Source organism: Electrona antarctica (genome assembly GCF_951216825.1).
Source record: "Electrona antarctica genome assembly, chromosome: 15".
In the NCBI taxonomy this organism is placed as follows: Eukaryota; Metazoa; Chordata; class Actinopteri; order Myctophiformes; family Myctophidae; genus Electrona; species Electrona antarctica.
The window spans coordinates 32,644,930-32,652,286 of record NC_136796.1 but is presented as its reverse complement, the minus strand read 5'-3'; positions in this window follow the sequence as shown (position 1 = coordinate 32,652,286).

The window sequence follows — 7,357 nt, the reverse complement described above, 5'->3', positions numbered from 1 at the left end:
ATCTGTACAGTACAGATACAATAAAGTCCATCTAAGAGTTTTCACTGTCATGGTCAATCAAACTCTTAGATGGACTTTATTGTATCTGTACAGTACATATACAATAGAGTCACTCAGTGCTCAACTGAAGCTTGCTATAAGCAGTCTCTGGATTTTGTGCAATGTACGTACTTTGCACGCACAAAATAAGTCCTTGGTAGATAGATAGTTGCAGAGACAACAGAAAGGAATAAAAAATGAAAAATGTTCTACAGAGACATTCCTCGTCATTGGAGTTAAAGTCAGGGTCTCGGTTTAGCCAAGTTAAAGAGTGTTGTTGAGAGAGAAGAATCACAGATGCAGCCTTGAGCCTTAGCCTTGAGCAGTAAGCAGTGTTTGCCCACTGACAAGAATGAAGGCTAAAACACAAAATGGTTTATGAGACTTACAGTAAGTGCTAAATGAAAATATTTGTATATAGATTTACTTTCAGCATACATGTGCCACCTTCAGCTGGCACATGAACACAGAGAAGCTACTAGTGATAATAAGTGTAAACAGTAGAGAAATCACCAACGCATTCTGCCCCAAATACATTTCTTCAATTCGAGAGAATTGAAACATCCTTTATAAAGCTCAGTAATAAAAAATAAAAAACAATCACACTTGTGTCAAGTGAAGGGCGCCCACTGTGGCTGCCACATGCAGGGGGGCATGAATAAGACAAACAAAAAAAGTCCATAGACTTTCCTACCACATAACGTCACACACAAAAGCCAGACGTTGGAGGGACTAGCGCTCCTCAAAAGAGTGTGCTTTGAAGATAATGGAAAATCTAGTCTGGTGGAAATGGTCGTGGTCTATGGGGACTTGTATCATTATCCAAGGAATCTAGCAAGGGGAAGAACGTTTGTACAACCTACAGTTCAATAACGGGGCTGTTATAGGGCCAACATGAGGCCCATTTAACATATTTTGGAGGTTTTTCCTTGGCCTACTGAGAGTGTGTGCAAATTGCAAAATGTCACGCCGATCAGTCCAGTGGTGCCTGAGGTGATCTGTTCAGAGATGGACAGACGGAATGCGACCGCGTGGCTTCTATGTGGATCTCTGCAGTCAAGGTGATGACATCATATTGATGATGTCATAGGGATGATCCAATATGGGCGGCCACTAGAAATGCTAACGTTTGCATTTCTAGGCTTGCACTGCAACGGTTTATGTTGTGTTTGTGATGTCAGACCTCAGCTCCTGTCAGCCTACATAAGGTGTGACGCTCAAGACACGTCGCATTTTAAGCATGTAGATCTGCTATTTTTGCTATATTTGAATTGAAATCCTGATTAAACGATTATTATTATTATTATTATTTCTCACAATGCAGGATTTGAACAGCATTCAAAACTACAGTGTAAAAACACAGGCCAGCCCCAATCAAAGGTCCAATCTCTTGTGGGCGAAACAAACTATTTTACGTTGTAATGGCAAGTCATGGCTGAAAGAAGAGTAATTCTCTCTTGGAGTCTTGGAGTCCAAATAAGCATGGTCTGAGAGTGTGACAACGCTCTCTCCATCAGCATGAGAACACATCTACAGGGAAACACAACACCACAGCATATGGAATCCCATCACTTCGGGGTATTTGTTTTTGAGTGGTGTAAACCACTCCTACAACTGGCTTTGTTAGTGCAGAAAAAATGAGCATGGTTGCTATGTTCACCCTGTTCACCCGGGTGTGATATACCACTCCTACAACTGGCTTTGTTAGTCTGTGCAGAAAAAATGAGCATGGTTGCTATGTTCACCCTGTTCACCCGGGTGTGATATACCACTCCTACAACTGGCTTTGTTAGTCTGTGCAGAAAAAATGAGCATGGTTGCTATGTTCACCCTGTTCACCCGGGTGTGATTTCATTACGTCAGACATGATTTCATTACGTCAGACAGGCTAAGACCTTACACCACTCAGTTCACACGGGTGTGATTTTTTCTCCTACAGACATTACATCCACAAATGTAAAGGCAGCAGACAATTGAGTCTTTTATTATTTTTTACATTTGAGTTAGTCATTTCATAGTTGTAATAGTCTTGGATTGAGTTGATTGTTGCTGGTGTTCTCTTCCGTAACAGAAAATGCTTCACATTCACACTCATACTACCCATCATGGACTATATATGCTGATGTTGTTTACCAGACTGCACCTAAAAATAACCTTCTTCCACTCAATACTATTTACAACCGCTTATGCAGATGTATTCTTGGCTGTCCATACATGACTCATCATTGCATCATGTATGAAACCCTTAACTTGCCTTCTCCCTTGGTGAGACAACAGCAGCACAGGGTACAGTTCATTTTTAAATGCATTTATTTGAATTATCCACAATACCTCAAACAGTTTATGGAGCATTACACTTCTAGACATCAACTGAGACATTGTTCACAGGTTTACCCCCCCCCCCCCCCCCCCCCACACACTCTGATTTGTCTTGTTTATGTTTGTCTATTCTGTGTTCTTGTGTTTTGTTTTTGAGTGGTGTAAACCACTCCTACGACTGGCTTTGTTAGTTTACATGTCTGTCTGTCTGTGCAGACAAAATGAGCATGGTTGCTACGGTCACCCAGTTCACCCGGGTGTGATGTCATTACGTCAGACATTACGTCAGACCACAGCTGATCAGGCTATATAAGACCTTACACCACTCAGTTCACACGGGTGTGATTTTTTATCTATGTTTTGATATGTATTTTGTATCTCTGGAACCCCTTGAAAACGAGATGGTTCATCTCAAGGGGTTATTCCCAATAAAGAAATTTCAACACAAATGCAGATGCCGGTATGCTTCAAGGACATTACTTTGTGTTGTGTTTTGCACTGTGGGAGTGTGGGAGGGTGGATGGTTTTGTGTGTGTGTGTGTGTGTGTGTGTGTGTGTGTGTGTGTGTGTGTGTGTGTGTGTGTGCGTGCGTGTGTGTGTGTGCATGTGTGTGTGTTTGTGTGTGTATGTGCGTGTGTGTGCGTGTGTGTGTGTGTGTGTGTGTGTATGTGCGTGTGTGTGTGTGTGTGTGTGCGTGTGTGTGTGTGTGCGTGTGTGTGTGTGTGTGTGTGTGTGTGTGTGTGTATGTGCATGTGTGTGTATGTGCGTGTGTGTGTGTGTGTGTGGGGAGGGGGGGTCTTTTGGTCTCTTTCATGAGTGAACCGTTGAATGTTCAGCTCCCACACACAATATGCTGCTCTGAAGACCATATATTCATTGGGTTTGAACAGAGAACAGACCTCTCTTCTTTAGGTTAGCTTGCACACACCAAAGGGACTTGTTGCTCACCCCTCACCCTTTGCAAACTTCTCTAAATACACCCTTCCTCTGTCACGACTCACAAGTCACAGAAGTAGGCCTATCTCCTCATTGTCTTCTGCCAGCCCTGCAGGAGTGAAGACACAATGGCTATCTTTAACAATACCCCCTCCGGCTTTTTCTTTTGCAAGACTGGAACGCCCATGTGTGCGAGCGTGCGCGTGTGTGTGCATGTGTGTGTGTGTGCGTGCATGCGTGGCATATGGCCCCGCTGATGCCAGGGGCCAGGGGTCACTGACTGCAGGTATTCAAGGCAATTTTGAGAATTTATCATTTCTTTCAATGGTGAGTCATTTCACCCTTTCTGCAACCTCTGCCACATTACATGGCAGAAAGACACACGCACGCACATGCATGCACGGCTGCATGCACGGCTGCATGCACGTGCACGCACACACACACACACACACACACACACACACACACACACACACACACACACACACACACACACACACACACACACACACACACACACACACACACACACACACACACACACACACACACACACACACACACAGATCATATCCCAGTGAGATGCAATCAGGAGTAGATAGCAGTGAGGAGCATCCTGTTACAGAGGAAGATTATGGTCCTGTTGTAACCAGTGTTGCCATATCTGCTTAGTGCTTACTATAAGCGATTTGAGCTTATTTTTCCGTATAGTTGTTTATATTGGTTTTGGGTTGCATTTATTTTTTATTTTTAATAGCTTGTTTTTAAAGTGTAGTTTTGGACTTGTTTCGCCCATCTAAATTTATTTTGTGCCATATTTGTATTCAAAATGTTTCACTTTTTTTCAATGATTTTCTTTTGAAAATAGCAGTTCTTCAAGCTCGCAACACCTTGCATCACGACGCGTTGTGAGCTTGTAGATCTGCTAGTTTCAAATAGCCCTTGTATATGTTTAAACTTTAAAGTGCGCATGTGGCCTATAGTCGCTTCTTTTCGGCTTGTTTTCTTAGACCTTGTTGCTCATATCTATCGCAAAAAAAACAGGCAACACTGGTTGTAACGTCACTAGAACAGAGGAAGGGACAGGAGGAGACTGCTGGGTGGGGAGTTGAAGACTGTCAGTGTGTGATACATAGGGACAGAAGGAGACTGCTGGGTGGGGAGTTGAAGACGGTCAGTGTGTGATACATAGGGAGTTAGGGACAGAAGGAGACTGCTGGGTGGGGAGTTGAAGACTGTCAGTGTGTGATACATAGGGAGTTAGGGACAGAAGGAGACTGCTGGGTGGGGAGTTGAAGACTGTCAGTGTGTGATACATAGGGAGTTAGGGACAGAAGGAGACTGCTGGGTGGGGAGTTGAAGACTGTCAGTGTGTGATACATAGGGAGTTAGGGACAGAAGGAGACTGCTGGGTGGGGAGTTGAAGACTGTCAGTGTGTGATACATGAGGAAACGCAACAATAGAGACAGAGAGGGACGAGGCACAATGGAATTGGCACACAGGCACAGTTCAGAGATAAAAAGTTGCTGAAAAGCGAGAGACAGACAAAGAGAGAACTGGGGGTGAGAAGAGATGAGGTTAAACACTGCAGTGGGTACTAGGCTACACAGTAAAATACACAATGTTAATTTAATGATGATGGCCTGGGCCATGGCTCAGCGGTCCAGGCACCTTGGCTGGCAATCCAGTCTGGCAGTGTGCCGTGGGTTCAACTCCCGATCCCGACGGCCTTTACTGCATGTCTTCCCCCCCATCTCTCTCCCCATTTCCTGTCAGCCTACTGTCTGTCGCTCCATAAAAAAATAAAAATAAAGGCAAAAGCCACAAAAAAAAAACATTTAATTTAATGATGATAATGATAAAATAATCATTTATTTAACCAGAAAAATCCATTTGAGACAAATTCTCCTCTATAAGAGCGAGACTCAACGAATACCTAGAGCTCCAAAGGTAGTAGATTAAATGCCATACTGTAGGTAAGAAACAAGTCAAGTAAAAAGCTGGAAATCCAACAAGTTTAAAATAAATAAGAAATTCAGTTTTCAGCTTCACCCAGCTGAGTGCTTCTCAGTACACTGAGTGCTTCTCAAGGTAGGTAAGTGTCTTGCTCAGGGACACCTCGACACATTGCTGGGGCCGGGGATCAAACCTGGAACCTTCTCTCCCCGGATGGGCTCTGTACCTATTCAGATATGGCCGCCCCCAATGAACTGGACCCAAATGGACCCTCGGGTACATTTTCATCCATTTTTAGGGGGGGAGGGGTGGGGGGCGTTGGGGTCGTGGTGGTCAGAGACCCAAGGGGCCGCAATGCCTCACCCCCCACCCAGTTCCAGCCAACACACGCAACCCCACCCACTGCTATAGGGCGGGCTAACATGTGTCACCCTTGCTCTGTGACGGATGTCTCTCTCCCTTTTCTCTATCTCTCACCATCTTCTCTGAAGCAGATATGGGAACCATTCCCTGAAGCAGAGACGGGAACCATTGAGTTATCTAGTTTTCCAAACAGTGGGCCAGGACCCATTTGTGGGTTGCACTGTGAGTAAATATCCCCCTTGTTTTTTCTGTTTCCTATACCTTTAAAATAATAAATATATTATATTTCAAAAGATTTAAAAAAGGTTTAAACAAACAAAGAAAAAACTACTTTTACAAAATATTTTTCAAAAGTATTTTGAGCTAAAAGGTTTGGTATTAAACCACTATACTTTACAGTATCATCACGAGATGATACTGTAATGGTTCCCAGACATTGGCACAGGATCCATGTTTGGATCACAGACCAATCTTTATGGGTTGTGAGTAGATGCCTTCGTCAAATTCACATTTCATCTACATAATTTCCAGAATTCTCAAAAAACAAAACAGTGAAATAGTGAAAATTGATGTACAGCTCTGCGTGTGAGCTTGTAGATCGGCTATTTTCACTTTGTAGCTTAAGTAAGTGGTTAATTTGTTGTGTATTTGTCTCTTTTGGATCTCAAGCTCAAAAGTTTGGGAAAGTTCGGCTGTAAAGGCTTTAGGAAGAGAAGTGAAAAGAAAAGACAACAGAGGGAGAGGTGATGGAAAGAGGCGGACAGGCTTGTTGCTTGAATAATTGATGTATTTGGATATGCCATAGGATGGCTGGTGCACAAACACACACACACACACACACACACACACACACACACACACACACACACACACACACACACACACACACACACACACACAGGGCTTTTCATGAGCTGCTTCTTTGGGTGTGAGCGCACGTGTCTCCACGTGGCCAGCATGGTGTTGCATTTAACGGTTTACAATAAATCTTTGACACTGTGTGTGTGTGTGACTGTGTGTGTGTTGCTTCTCTCTCCCCCACACTCATCTCCCTCTCACTCACTCCCTCACGCACTTCTCCATTGTCTCTTTGCAATAAGGTTGTGACCATACAGACCTTGGTGAAAACATGTCACTGACGGATAGCGGCAACAGTCACCTGTGTATGTATGTGTGTGTGCATGCATGTGCATGCAAACGTGCATGTGTGCAGGGGTGGGAGGTGGGTTTAGGAGTGTCGGGGTGGATAGATCAATCAGTCTGATTGACAAGCTCAATCTTAGGATCAGTGTCCCTTGAGGATATAGTGAGACCACATCATCATCAGCACCACATGCAATGCAATACACACATGCGTACATGTACAGTATTATCTGCATGAGTACACGCAAATATACACACCTATACATTTGTGCAAATGTGCAGTATATGCACACGACACGCACACACACACACACACACACACACACACACAGCTTTCCAGGACTGCTGTCTCGGCTCAATCTGCCCATGGATGTCTGTGTTGGTCCCATCTGTGTCAGTAACAGACTAGAGAAATACTGCCCAGGTACAGAGCTGATAATATGCACCTATAAGTACGTATGGATTTACTGTCACCATGAATACACACACACGCACACACACACTCCCTGCTGACTCATCAGTCAATCAGTCAGTCAGACAGGTTAGCCAAGACATCCCACCCCCCACTAAAAAGTCAAATAGATGGAGATTCTCCATGCT